The 14,306-nt window shown below is 48.8% G+C and overlaps 1 protein-coding gene across 9 annotated transcripts in view; it reads right to left on the bottom strand.

Annotated features, from left to right (window-relative positions):
• LOC122107048 (DAB2 interacting protein) overlaps positions 1-14,306 on the bottom strand; it is a 178,261-nt gene that overhangs the window by 57,892 nt on the left and 106,063 nt on the right. The gene's annotated exons all lie outside the window — the stretch shown is intronic.

Below are 14,306 nucleotides of genomic sequence, written 5' to 3'. Positions count from 1 at the left end.
CCGAGTCCTACAGTCAAATTTCATCAGCCTCAATACAGCTCCCAAGCCAAGCTAAGAATATGCTCATGTCAGGCTGACCCACCAACCCCTACTTACAGCTGAGTCTTAGAAGGGCCTGGAGAAAGACAAGCCAGCTGGATATCCTATCATCCATTACTCTCTGCCCCTCCCCACATGACCACCACCACCAAGATCAGTGCCAGCTAACTCCTGGATACTTCAAACATGTGCACCCTACAAAAAGAAATGACGAAGAAGGAAAAGGGTATGAGAGAGTTCGGAATGATTTGACAGCAGGACACCTGGTTGTTTTATGTCCAGAAGGATGTACAGTACCAAAGGACTTACAGCACCAAAGCCAACCTATAGGGAAAACTAGTCAACAGGCCTTCTGCTTATCTCCCCTGTCCCCCCAGACACAGGGGAAGGGAGTCGCAGTAACAGGTCCCCAGAACTCCATGCTAGCAACACACTGACATTTTCCAAGGACAAATAGTTTCTTGGTGGCCAAGAGGAAACAGTTAAAGGCCCTACTGACCGACATGGGTTCAGACTGTGCCTTTCAGTGAGCTTTAGTTAGCTCATCTGTAAAATAGGATAATCCATGTCCTGTCGTGGCTCTGGCTGATGTGCGAGCAGAGTGGAGTGATCCCGTGTCATATGCATGCTACAGAAGCTAAGCGAGCTGGGCGCTGTTGGTTCACACCTGTAATCCTAGCTACTCAGGAGGCTGAGATCTGAGGATCGCGGTTCAAAGCCAGCCCGGCAGGAAAGACTGTGAGACTCCTACCTCCAATAAACCACCAGAAAACCGGAAGTGGCACTCAAGTGGTAGAACCCTCGCCTTGAGCTGAAGAGCTGAGGGACAGCACCCAGGCCCAGAGTTCAAGCCCCATGACCAACAAAAAAAAAAAGAAGAAGCAGCAGCAGCTAAGCGAGAGCTGGCACATCCAGTGTCAGCATAGGCCGGTCCTATGGGCTGCTCCAGGAAAGCGAGTTCCCCTCCCCTGGAGATGTGCAGACTGTGTACACAGTTAGGGTGGGCAGGAAGCAGAGCATCCTGCATCCCCTCTTTCTCAGACTCAGATATTTGCATACCAAAAGCCTCCAAGGAAGAAACTTCCTTTGATTCATAAGATGCCCTGACCTGTCAGGAGGACAGAATTCCTTCATTCCAAGCACCCATTTAACATCTGTAAGAATGTAGTGAGAATGTAGTGAGTTCATGGAACCCAGATTGAGAGAAACTCCTATGGGAGTTTTGCACAGCATGGAGGGTGTAGGGAAGAGCAAGAACTTTCAAAGGCAGCCTCCCTTACTCCAGGTTGGAGAAACCAAAGGACTTTCTACAAAATCAACTGAATGTCAGGGGAAGACCCATTTCTCAACCTCCCTTTCTAGCATGAGAGGGGCAACACCATGTACCAGGGAAAATATTCACTTCAACAAAACAGCATAAGAAAGGAATGTGGGAATCTCCAACAGGAGTCACTCCCAAGCTACCTGAGCTTCAAAGCCCAGAAACCTGGAGGGACTGGATACAAAGAAGGGCTCAAAGCAATACACCTCCCCTCCTCTGCTTTGCCTGAAATTTCACCTTCACTGCTTCTATTCCCAAGTAAGCATGGTCCTTTGCTTTGGGCTATCAGAGAAGGAGGCTAATTCCCCACAGCATTTGACCACACATCAGAGAAGAGTTTTTAAGAGCACAAAAAGCAGGGAGGACACAGAATCCCAACCCATCTATGAACTAAAGACCCCATCTGTGGATCCTGGAAGAAAGGAACAGGACCACCAGTCCAGACCATCATCACACTACCAGAGCCACGGGGACATACTAGTCCCTCCCACTTCATGTCCCAGTGTCCTTGCCTCTCCTCTACCCTCTGGGAGCTACTGGCTCCCACAAAAGGCTCTGGTAAGCCCATCTACGTATGGCAGAGCCATCCATAATGGTGCAGACGTTGCTCCCAGCAAGGACAGAGCTTTATTAATTATTCAGAGGATGGTGCAATTATGTAAATCTGTGGGTAGCCTCTGCCTTCTGCAGAGGGAGCCTAGGGGGGATGGGAAGGCCCAGAGCCCAAGCTGTTGGGTGTAAGAGACATCCAGCCTGCAAAAGGGGCAGTAAAGCCCCTGTTCAATGGTGGGTCCCCACAAGACTACCTCCCCACGGAGGGCTCTCACCAGAGCCTGAGTCCGTCCATACACAGGACAACTGAAAGCAGCTCTGAGGAATGATTCTTGAAGTCCTGGGATACCTCTTTCCAAAAAAGCATACCCTTGCTACCTAAGCCAGCAATGCCATTATTCAAGGCTTCATCCCAAAGTTCTCTCTTGAAAACCTGCTTCTGGGAAGAACAACTCACTCTAATGCTTATCAAGTGATGCTCTGCACAATATTCCTGCTCCTGGCTCAGGGACAGGAAACCCTGGGTTAGACAGCAAAGCTGGCTGCTTTACCACAGGGCCTCTCAGGCTGTCCCCCTCCCTCCTGGAGCCAGGCTGCACAATGTTAACTGAGCACTCAACCCCTTTGGAGTGTCCCTCTAGTCTCACCTCTAGGAAGCTTTGGATTCTCATTTTGAGAATCTCTGGATAGAATGCTTCCCTGGCCTATCTGGGCCATGGAAATCCCTCGTTCACATCTGTAAGAACATAGTACTCCGTGGAACTCAAGTTTGGGAGTCTCTGTAAAAGTACTGGAGGCAGAGCAAGGCAGCCCTAGATTAGGCAGACTCTACGCGACACCAACTTCTCTGCTCGCAGTTAGCCCTCGACTCTGAAATTCCTTGGAGTAAGTTTTGGCTACCCTCCTAAACAAGCATCATTAAAACCACTTCAGGAGCCTAGGGCAAGCGGACAAGACCACCTCAGGCAGGCAGGCTGTATTGGGCTTTGTCAGGACACCTGGCTGTGGTACTGTCATTGTCCAGACCATATCTAGTCATCTCATAAGCATGACCCGTGGCCCAGCTAACTACCTCCTCAGCCCTGGATGACTAGATGTCTCAATGCCAGACTTACATACCTTCTCCTAGACTCGGCGCAAAGCTGCCAAGTAGCAGTAAGTGAACCGTGATATAACAAGGGATGACTTTTTAACTATATAATGCTACTTGGTGGATTTTTACCTATCTCGGGGGTCTCTGGAGCATAACTCCCGCTATAGGTGAGGGATCACTGTAACGGGGCAAGCACTATATAGAGGCTGAAGCACAGGCATGGGAGCTGAACTTCTGGAGTTCAGCTGCTCCTCCAGCAGCACTCGCATGCACAGCATGGGCTGTCATGGGAGTGAAATGAGGTCATGTGAGCCAAATGCTCAGGGAGGAGCCAGCCATAGGATGTGCCCAACTGTGTGAGCTATTACACTAGAGGGCCCCGGCTTTGAATCCAAAGAGAACTAAATTCTAAATCTCCTCACCTGTCACATCTGTCATACAGGGGAAGATAAAGCAAAGGCAGGGCAGGGGATCAGAATAATGTGTGTATATCACATAATGCCTGGTACACAGGTGCTTCACAGTGGTAGGCAGTTTATGGACGTTATTATTGGCAAAACACGGGACATGTGGAACAGCAATGAGCAAAGACCACAGAGCAGAGTGGCTGATGGCAGGGACCTCACAGACAAAGCTAGACAGCCAGTGTTTCAATCTTAGCTCTACCACTTAGGAGCTGCCAGACTCCATTTTCTCCTCTGTAGAGTGGGGATAGTCACTGCACCTGCCCACAGTGCCTCATAAAGAACAAACGAGGAAATGCACACCTGGCACAGAGCCTTACCCGTTCTCTGTGGCCACTAGAGGGCAGTGGGTGGTGTCACTGCAGCACCAAGAGAAGCTTGCCATGAAGACAGCAAGATGGAAGACATCTTTGTCCCACTCCGCTACAGTGGTCCACTCTCCAACAGCTGGGGTGTCGGGGAGAGCTTCATGGTCAGAATGCACTGAACCACAGCCCAGGTAAGACTTCACATGCCACCCTGTGCCAGCCTGCTTTCCCGTCAGGAAAAGCAGAAAATCTGAGGCTCAGGGAGATGCAGTTGGTGACAGGTCCATACAGCCAGGTCCCCCCCACCCCTCCTATCCTCTGCCCACCCCAGCAGGTGTCTGGCCTCCTCATTGAGAACACAGCACATCTCATCTGGCCTGCCCTCTCTACAGAGAGCCACTCTCCTCCATGATATGGGCCATCCAGGCTATGCTAAAAAATCTCCACCAGGTAAGAGCCAACGACACCTGCTCTAACCCTGAAACACTGGCTTGTTCTATCCTAGAGGCTTTGACTCATGGACTGGGCTTGAATCACATTTCTTCCACTTAGTTGATCCTGGGTAAGTGACCTTGCCTCTTTCAAAGTCTATCCACCTATAACCAGGAGTCAGCAAGAGGAGTAGGCCGTGGTCCTGGAGTTAAAAGACAAGATCCAAATTCGTCTCTGCCTCTAAGTCACACCCATCTGGGCAGAAGAGTCTTAATGCTCTGCCAGCCTCAAACACCCTCAGAATACTTTACAACACGGTGTGCAAAGTCTTGTGCAAGCACCTGAGAGGCTCTAGACTCTCCCCTGCAAAAGGGGCAGTGCAACCTTAAAGCTAAGGGCATGCGTGGTGAATGACAGGACCTCAGACTCCAGCTGGAGAACTGGAGGCCAGACAAGGGATCTCCAAAAGGGTAACTTGGGGCCATTTACATATTAGATTTTAATTATTACATCTGTGAGATGGGAAACAAACAAAAAAAATTGTTCACGCTGCCGGGCACCAATGGCTCACACCTATCATCCTAGCTACTCAGGAGGCTGCGATTTGAGGATCACAGTTCAAAGCCAGCCTGGCAGGAAAGTCTCTGAGACTCTTATCTCCAATGAACCACTAGGAAACCAGAAATGGCGCTGTAGCTCAAGTGGTAGAGCACTCGCCTTGAGCTGAAGAACTGAGGGACAGTGCCCAGGCCCAGAGTTCAAGCCACAATACCAGGGAAAAAAAAAAAAAAGGTCCTCATGTTATATCCACAGAATCACAAATCCAGCATGGGAGGTACTTAGTGAAGTCACTGGCGCACATCTACAACACAAGTTCTGCCCCTGTGATGGTTCTCAAACTCTGGGGAAATGCAGTGTTAATTTGGAAGATCTGGGATGGGGCCCAAGAACTCATTTTGGGTTTTTTGTTGTTGCTGTATTTGGTGTTTATGTAAATAATGTTTTAAAATTGCCTAAATATACCATTCTGAGCCATTTCATTCCACCAGGAAAAGAGTTTTCCCCCATCTCTTAAAAAAATTAAGCTCCAAAATAACTACATTTAAATAAATAATGTTATGATGATGACATTAAGGAACAAGAAAGCTCTCTGCTCTTCCTGGCCCACCTAGACCATCGTCGCCTGTCTCCGTCCCTCTGGACTTCATGTCTTACAGAAGAGAAGTGAGCCTCTGTGGGAGGCTGGTTCCGAGGCCAGGGGAGCCTCCTTCTGAACCAGCATACAGCCTGGAGGGCTCGAACAGGCATTGTAGGATACAAGTTTCTGAGACTCTCCTTCTCTGACAGCTTCTCCCCCACAGCTTGGTCCCTTGACAGGGGAGGCAATAGCACAACTGAGCAGACAAGGTGGAGAGATTCTACAACCACTTCATTTCTACTCTGGAAACGCATGGGTGTGTTCAGACATGTGCATATGCGTACACACGCCCAAGCTGGTCCTGGGACTTGAATTCAGGGCATGGATGCTATTCCTAAGCTTTTTGGCTCAAGGCTAGCACTCTACCACTTGAGCCACAGCTCCACTTTGAGCTTTTCTTTGGCTGATTAATTGGAGATATCTCACATAGTTTACTGCCCAGGCTGGCTTTGAACTGCAATCCTCAGATCTCAGCCTCCTGAGTAGCTAGAATTACAGGCGTGAGCCACCAGTGCCCAGCAGAGCTTACATTTTATTATGTATCTTGGGAAACACTTCCTGTGAAGGTCATCCTGTACCCTGGGCTTCTAAGACAAGAATAGGTGTCTGTCATAGACAATTCTTGGGCTGTTTCCCCTATGCATTCTGAGAAGTTTGGAAAGAAGGCAAAAAGCAAATCAACAGCAGGAGGCAGGGCTGCAAATAATCTATTAATCAATCTCCTCCCCAACCAGAAACAATAATTGTTGAGGTTCATACATTCTTCATGTGCTAACCATCTAGAGCTGCAATATAGTGCTCAAAAAGACAAGGCATGAAATTAACTTCCCTTTAGTCAGTGGGCACAAGGAGATGTTACACTAATTCATTGTCCTCTGTATGAAAACTCCCCATGACGATGTCATATCAAATTAAAGCCAATGCTACCCTGATGTCATCTATATCTGCCCAATATGTCCTCTTATAATCAGGCTCATCTTAGGAACAAGGGTTTTGCTTGTTCAAGAAAGGTCAGGGCAATAGACAGAAGTGCATCCGGTGCAATTGGGGCTGTTAAGGGGGAGGCCAGAGCCATCGGGGACAGGGGTGGCTGCCCACTGGAAAGGAAAAGTAGGAGGTCACAGTGCTCAACCTGCAGAGTCTGGGAGGCAGGGATAGGCCCATTCCTGTCATTTCTGGCCCTGAGAGATTGGAAAGATGAACGCGGCTCTGGTGACTTTTCTAATACTCAGCTGGCTGTGGAGCCAGGCCTGTAATTCCTGCACCCTCCCCTGTCCCAGGCTAGCCTTGGCATTCAAAGTGCTTAGGAGGGGCAACAGAAGGAGTGGCAAAGGCCTACTCTGGCTACCTTTGGAGGAATGTAGAAGAACAGGGCCTTGAGGCTGCCCATTGGCCCATCCCTCTCAGGAAACATAGATGCATCTAGTTATTCAGTCGCAAACCCTGACAACCTCTCTTCTGTGCAATGAGCACACCAAGTATTGTATGTATATTGTATATATATTACATACATGATCCTTTATGTGTGTATCTATGTATTTATCTTGTAGATCTAGCTTCCACATGAGAGAAAACATGCAACATCTGTCTTTCTGAACCTGGCTTAGTTTAAGATGATGAATTACAGATCTAGTCATTTCTCTGCAAATGAAATAATTTCATTTTTATTCTTTTTTATGGCTGAATTATATGCATGCGTGGTGTTGTGTGTGTGTGTGTGTGTGTGTGTGTGGTATGACATTTTCTTGATTTATTTATCAGTTCTAGGGCATCTTGGCTGTGTGCATAGCTTGATCAAAAGGCCCAATTCTTGCCATGCCCCCAGGATCAGACCTAGCCTCCATTCAGGTCCTACCATCCCCCTCTATCATGTCCAGAAGTCTCAGGCACAGGGCCAGGAACCCTCTTGGCATGGCTGGACCCTGTCTCCTCACTCACCTCTTCCTGGCACAGATGGAATATCTGGTGCACAAGTGGTAGCTTCCACAAAGACTTGTTTTCCAAATGCCAGGAAACCATGTCCTGTGAGCATGCACAGTGGCATGTGGTGTGGACTGTGCAAACAAGGTGGACATGAATGACAGACACCTCTGATTCAGGAGAGGATGGTAAGGCAGGCCCACTAGCAGGGAGAGGAATCAGCATCAGCATCACAACAGTCTCCTCTGAGCCTTTAGCAAATGTCTGAGGTAGGTGGCATGCAGAACAGTGATGGGAAAGAAGGGGTGCAGAGATAAAGTATGACTTGCCTGGTCACACAGAATGGGAGAGCATGATCTGAGTCTCTGAGCACTGAGAGGATAGGAGAGCAGAGAGCTAGACCTTGGTGAAGGCTTGGCACTGGCAGCTTCATAACCTCTGCTCATGGGGAAAAGAGAGTATTCCCAAAACTGGAAGGGTAGGAGAGGACTTAATTTCAAAGCCAAGTGGCCAGAGAGAGAGTTAAGGACCAGCCTCAGCTCAGTCCCGGACAGCTGTCCAAATCTACTCCACACATACACCCCACCCTAGCCTGAGTTGTCCTGGCCCTCCTCCTAGAGACAGACAGACTAGACTACCAGAGCTTCTCTGCACAGAGGCTACCCCTTTACCCACAGCTAAACCCACAAGGGAGTGGGCTGACAGCTCAGAGCAGGGACAAGCTAAGCACATGCCGCACTTTAAGAAGGAGGCACCAAGCCAGCTGGGGGAGCTGTGTATCTTTCCTTCTTGTCTTTTTGGTATCCCTATGATCTCTAGTTTTCTTCTGTGGCCTTCTAAAATAGCCGTTAATTAAAGTCTGGTAATTAACTTTCTGGTTCAAATAATATTTTGCAAAGGAATTCCATTACAGAGCTGATTTGCATATCCTCAGATATGGGACCAGGAAATAGGCAGGGCCACCAGGGGAGAGTAGGAAGGTCTGAAATGAGGGGCTGGGTCAGAGAGCTGCTACCTGGGAAAGTCTCTCCAAATGGGCTGCTTATTCACAAGACCAGCCAGCTCAGTATTCCACATACCCAGACAGAAAGTGCACATGTACACTCAGATATGCATGTGGGCACCCAAGTATAGAACACACTATACACCCAGCACCACAGGCCACATGTAAACACACACATATGTACACAAAGAAAACAGAAGAATAGTAACGGTATTCAACTTCTGAGTATTTAAATTTACTCATTTGCTTATATTTGACCTTACAGAAATAACTACTTCATATGGTCCAATCAACCCAACATGAGGTCCTATTGGTCTGTTCCAAATGTTTTTCATATACTAACATCTAAAATGGACAGACAAACCAAGTACTAGTGGTTCATGCCTATAATCCTAGCTAATCAGGAGACAGATCTGAGGATTAAGGTTTGAAGCCAGCCCAGGCAGGAAAAGTCCATGAGACTTTTATCTCCAATTAACCATCAAAGAGCCAGAAGTGGAGCTGTGGTTTACATGACAGAGTGCCAGCCTTGAGAAAAAAAAGGCAAGGAGCAGTGTCCAGTCTCTGAGTTCAAGCCCCAGTACTGGCAATCAATCAATCAATCAATCAATCAATCAATTGATAAACATATGCAAGGACATTTACATGCCACATACACCCACAAAGGCAGGCCTACTTGTAAAACATACAAAAGCATGTATACAGATGCACATATGCTTGTTCAAAGAAAGGCTTCTCCAGCCTTTGAAACCCCAGCTTAGAGATGATCACATTCTCACTAGCTAATTTCCACCGTTCCTAAAAATATTGCCCAGCTCAGATCTCTGGAAGGTACACGAGGGAGCCGCAGATATAAAAGGAGGGCAATAAAAATGAGAAAGCAAAAATAAATTGGCTCTTCAGTGCGCCCAGGTCATGTTCTGTGGCTTCCCCCCGCCCTCCCTCTTCAGAGATGAGGCTCAGAATCATGGTCAGCCCTGCTACCCCCAACCAAGGATACTCATGAGGCTGTAATTGAGAGGTGAGAGGATACCTTCATGCCTACAACCCCATGCCTCAGTTTCCCTGGATCTCACAGCCATATGACTGCCTACCTATTTTATAAGGTGAAAGGAAGGTCTTTGAAAATGCTATGTGAATATAGGCTCTCCTTATAATAATTGTTGGATTAAGAATTAAATTTGATTTCCTTACAGAGGGGAGGAAAAGATGGAAGAGCCAGGTGAGCCTTCCTTGCCAATAATTAAATTCCTTGAGATATTTCATGAAGACAGAGGCCTAAGTTAACATATAGGATCCACCTACATGGCAGCCTCCTGATGCTGTAGAAGGCCAGACAGAGCAACCAAGGGTCCTGCAAAGCATTTGTCAGAAAATTTAGGAGGCAAAGGACAGGACAAGTCTAAAAAGAAACACCACCAGCAGCCACTAAACTAAAGAAAGCAGTATATAGTCACTAACAAGCAAATAACAAAGAAACACCAAGGAACAGAGAGAGAGAGAAAGAGAGACAGACAGAGAGAGACAGAGAAAGAGAGAGAGAGAGAGACTGTGTGTTTGTGAGAGCCTTTCTGCTCAAGGCTGGTGCACTGCCATTTGAGCCACACCTCCACTTCTGGCTTTTTGATGGCTAATTGGAGATAAGAGTCTCATGAACATTCCTGCCCAGACTGTTTGAACCATGATCCTCAGAACTCAGCTCCCTGACTAGTTAGGATTATAGGTATGAGCCACCAACACCTGGCCAGAAACAGTTTTAATGATGACATTCATGTTTTCAAGGATGCAAGGATGCAAGGAAGCAAGCAGGCACTCCCAATACTCCCTTCAATGATTATTGAGGCTTTAGGTAATGGATATTTTTGTCAAGAATCTCAAACACTTCATATTCTCTGAATTAATAATTCCATTCCTAACACATTATCTATCCTATGGGAAAATCAGAGATGTAGATAGAGATGAATATTCAAGGATTTAAATCCCTATATTATTTCTAATAAAAAGTAGACATACCCTAAACATTTAAATGAGCAAAACTAAGGCTGGCCCAAACATAAGCTGGAACAATGAATCATATATATATATATATATATGTATATGTATTTTTTTTTTAATGTAGAAGTGAGATTGGCTTCCCAAGTGTAGACAGGAACAAGGATCATTTGGTGCAGCTATTTCTTGTGTTCAAGTTTAATAATGATCTTCTTTATGATTTGATTTTCCTTACCAGGAGTAGCAATATCTATATCTCTCCTGAGCTATAGAATGATGTCACAGGATTCATTGTTGTGATGTCCATACTGCAGATGGGAAAACTGAGGCTTGCAAAGATGAAGAACTGACTTGTTCCTACCAATACCAACATTTACTGAAATCTTATCTATTCGTCTAGTCTAAAATTAATCTTGGAAACATTGAAGAAACGTGTACAATTCAGGGTTAAATATGAATGCATTAGCAGGAATATCTCCAACCACATCATTATCACCACGCCCATTGTGCAGATTACAAACTGAGGCTCAGGAAGCTAAAGTAACTTGCTCCAGGAACGACTTCAAAGTCAAAGATCGCATACTCCCATTATTCCTGGTGATTGTCTAAACTGTACCGCCATCTTGCCATCACCACACTTCACAGGCCTTTCTCCAAGGAAGGCAAGGAAGAGGTCTTTCTATAGTAAGCAAGGAAAGAGAGCAGAAACCCTAGCCTGGATGCCTATGTCTCCTACACCCACCAAAGCAACCCAAATAGGACAAGAGCTCTACCTTCTATTTCCCCTGTTCTTCACCAAGCTTCCTCTCTTTCCTTCCTCCAAGGACTGCCTCACCCCAAGGGAAAGAATGAACTCCCACCTAGTAGGAATACAGATACTGGAATCCTCCACAGCCAGCTTCTAAGTATTTCCCCATATTAGCCCCCATTCCTTCCCTAGATTGCTTCCATTACTAACTTTTAACAACACACACATTCTCTCAAAGGGGTGATGCATCTCATACTCCACACATACCAGACTTGCCTACATGTTCCTGGTAGCCTGCATGTACAAGCTAAGCTTTATAACCAGACCAGGGGGAAGGAGGTACTGCACTAGAGCAGCAGAGACCAGGAGACATACTCTTACCACGTTGTGTCACCCACAATCAGGATCTGGTGGGGGAAAAAAAGGCAAAGGGAGATGAGGAAAGCATAACATTGCCGGCTGACCTCCTAGTTCATCAGTAACATCAATAAATAAGTGACTTGGAAATTATCTTCTGGGAAGAAGGCAGAAACACCGCATCCTGTATTCCTCTTACCAACGTTAAAACAGCCCTGCACATGAAGCGGCAACATTTCCAGCCTGCAAAACAAACATGCTTTTGCCAGCACACCTTTCACCTGGACTACGCTGTGGGCAGCATTCACTTCTGCTACCCAGGAGAAATGATTACCTGTCCTTGGTGCTTATTGACAAAGATGCTAAAGGAGAAACGAGGGGCCCAGAGATTGTGGAGACCAGCTGGGAACCTCCCCCAAAGCCATTTCCAGAATAAGTACAAAGGCTCAAACCTGTCCTGGAGCCCTGGAGCCCACCAGACCTGGGCTGGATTGACCCCGGCCCCACAACTAGTCAGCAGACAGCCCTCTTTCCCAGGGAGCTGAAGGATCCCAGCATATAATCAACCAGTTTCCAATTTCCTGATGAAAGAATTCCAACCCCCCAAAAAAAGAAAGGCAAAGATCCTCCTCAACACAGCAGTTTGCAGAGCACACAGATAGCATGCAACAAAGCCCCACCAGCAGCCATTTAAGCCAGACAAACTCACCCAAAGCCACACTCAAGTGGGCTAATCGTCTACACAGCAGAGCCAAAGGAGCCAGGGCTCACACTTAATACCCTAGAAAGGTCCTAGCCCTTGTCCTATCTATCAGTTTCAATCTGCTCATTGAGGCTCGTGTCTCTGCACTTAAGCTCCAGAAAGTCATGGCAATCAGTGGGGCAGGGGAGAGGGCAGGGGAGAGAAGCCAAGTCAACAACCAACCCCTCCTTGTTCCGAAGCAAAGCCGGAGGCAGCTCATTCCCTCCACCAGGACCATCAGCAGCACAACCACCCACGAGATTAGAAGGTACGTCTCCCACTCACCCAGGTCTGACCATGAGCTTGATGTAGGGGTCAACATAATTGATGTCACTCACTTAGCTCCAAACACGATGCCCCCAAGGGCTGCCCCAGAGAAATACCTGCCCATCCATTCAACAGCAGCCGGTGAATCTACTCCTGAGCCATGCAACGAATCAGGAGACCTCCGATCCTGGCAAAGCCTATTTCAACTTCAAGCCTGGGTAGAAGGATTTCAAACCCAGTCTCACTGCCTATCCATAGGAAATCTGGCCTCCCTTCTGGTGCCAGAGAAGCCATCAATCCAGATTTTGTTTACAGAAAATTAACAAGACAATTCCACACCGTTGCCAGTGACTCTGTTACACCGTTTACCACGTTTCCAAAAACAGTCTTGCAGTTTCACTCCCAACCCCCATGCTGCACCCCCCACCCACCCCCCCCCCCCCCCGCTGCGCCCCCCCCCCCAGGATGTAGCAAGGCTGACCTGAGGCCAGGCTGGAGAGGACCTGTTAAGAGGTCCCCTTGGCCATGCCTAGACCTCCGGCAAGGATCGCCAGCCTAGCCCTTGCTGGCTTCCCGGTGCCTGGCTTCTCATGCCGGAGGGAGGTAAACATGACATGCATGCTGCCTGCTTCCCGGGAGGGCAGACACACTCAGAGGCCAGACCTCCTGCTGTCTCTCTTGACCCCGGACAACCACCACATGCACACAAAATGGGGTACGTACACAAGCCCCCGCATGCGGGTGCAGAGGGACCGGACCCCCACCAAGGAAAGCGCGGAGAAGGGCATGTTCCTGGGGGAGAGAGCCGGAGGTGGGGGCCGGGCGGAGGGAAGAAGGCAGCAAAGCGGGTGGCCTGCCGCCCAGACAATAACAAAGATGGGAAGAGAGATTTTTCAAAGACGCAGTTGGCTGCACCCAGCACTGAGCTCTGGCCTGGCTGCATCTTCCTGCCAGGGCACGCCTGGTCTCCTGGGGCACCGTGGCCATCAGAGAAAGGGTCCTGCCTAGGGCTGGGCTTAGCAGCTGGGGCAGGAAGCCAGCTGCAGCCAGTGGTGAGGATCGGCTGGGGAGAGCATGGCTGGGCTGAGGAGAATGAAGGTCTAGCAATTCCACGGGGATGTGGGAGGGGCACTCTGGGGGAAGATGCTAGGGGTCAGTTAAACAGTCACTCCACCTTGGGCAGGAGTTAGGCTTAGAACTTGTATGCCTTTCCTGAGGGAGGAGGGAGGGGCATTGTGGTTCTACCTTATGCCACCTCTCCAGGGAGTACCAAACCCACCAATCCAACTTGGGGACACAGCCCTGGGAAGAAAGGCAAGCAGATGCCAGTGGCCTGAGGTACTGGGATTGAATTCTGGAAAAGGTTCTTTAGTGCCTGCCCGTTCTTTCACCTCCACGACACGTTCTGACTGGCACAGGCATACATCACTGGGCCTCTGCCTAAGTAGGAAGGTGCTTATGGCTGGCACCAGTCAGGGAGAGAGAACCTGGGCCCCCAGAGGCTGCGCCCGCCCCGTGCCCCCGCACGGACAGGATGGCTTGCCCTTGCGAGCTGAAGCCTGCTCGCTCTTTGCCGGTGACTCCCTGGCAGGCTGAACCACCTCCTCCCTCTCCTCCTCTGCTCCACAAGCCGCCTCCCCCTGGAATTTCCACACCTGCTCCCGGCTGGCCCAGGAGAGGGAACGGAGGGCACGGGACACCCCTGGGAAGCCAGAGATGAGGGAAGGGCAGCAGCTGCCCAGGCCCTTCCGCTGGGGGGTGGGGGGTGGGCACGGGGGGCACTCGGCCGGGCCCCGGCCCCTCCGCGGAGCACGTGCCCTACTTAGAGCAGATGTGCCCCCGAGGCGGCCCGGCCCCCTGCTCCTCCCCT

This window comes from Dipodomys spectabilis, unplaced genomic scaffold (assembly GCF_019054845.1).
Source record: "Dipodomys spectabilis isolate Male_0828 unplaced genomic scaffold, ASM1905484v1 ptg000046l, whole genome shotgun sequence".
Lineage (NCBI taxonomy): Eukaryota > Metazoa > Chordata > Mammalia > Rodentia > Heteromyidae > Dipodomys > Dipodomys spectabilis.
The sequence above is the reverse complement of the archived record's forward strand: the minus strand, read 5'-3'. Positions and strand labels throughout refer to the sequence as shown.